Source organism: Galeopterus variegatus, unplaced genomic scaffold (assembly GCF_000696425.1).
Source record: "Galeopterus variegatus unplaced genomic scaffold, G_variegatus-3.0.2 Scaffold3729, whole genome shotgun sequence".
NCBI lineage: Eukaryota > Metazoa > Chordata > Mammalia > Dermoptera > Cynocephalidae > Galeopterus > Galeopterus variegatus.
The window spans coordinates 78,661-79,601 of record NW_007729840.1 but is presented as its reverse complement, the minus strand read 5'-3'; positions in this window follow the sequence as shown (position 1 = coordinate 79,601).

Here is a 941-nt window from a genome sequence, read left to right as displayed (position 1 = left end):
TTAAGGAATGAATCTAAGACTTTTCTTTGTTTTTTCCAAAAATATTAAAAATAATTTATGCTTGTTCCCATCTTTGAAGATTCCTAAAGATCAAGTTTGCTCAATGAAACACACACATACTCATAGATATATGCAACCTTCCCTGAAGTCTGCAGTATAAAGGAACAGTTAAATTCCTGTAGTCACGTTTTTGTTTTAATTAAAGTCTTCAACCCTATGAGTACAGATGGTTACCAAATTTCAGATGACCCATAATAAATCCAGCAGTTTGCCTCTGATCACTCATTGCTCTCTCCCTTATTAAAATCCTTGCTGTGTCTGCTGAGGAACCAACTGTAGGAAAGGGGAAAAAAGAAACACTTTGCCAAGTAGTAGATCTTTTATATTTCTTTGTTGAACAGAATACATTTTTAGAAGCGTCCTTGAGGGCCGTCCCCGTGGCGCACTCGGGAGAGTGCAGCGCTGGGAGTGCAGTGTCGCTGCCGCCGCGGGTTCGGATCCTATATAGGAATGGCCCGTGTGCTCACTGGCTGAGCGCGGTGCGGGCAACACCAAGCCAAGGGCTGCGATCCCCTTACCGGTCACGAAAAAGACAAAAAAAGCGTCCTTGAGAATTGAGTTCAGGAATGGGAAATGGTTAGAAGTGATAGAAGGATTAGGATAGGGTAGCTTACCATCAAATTCTACTCATTTCAGGCTGTTTACTCACAAGAAAGCTCCCTATCCCCCCCTCACCCCTGTAATGGAAAACTGCTGCTCCACTTTACCTAAAATACTCACTTCATTTGAATGGTTAGCACACTTTCTCTTTCCACAAGGTATACTGCTGGAAGGCATTCTTGTAAATTTTAGTTTGATCTAAGAGAGTTTTGCTTGGGGTGTTAGGGAGGGCAAGAGAATGATTTTGGTGGTGGTGGGGCAGTACTCTTCTGTGATGTAGG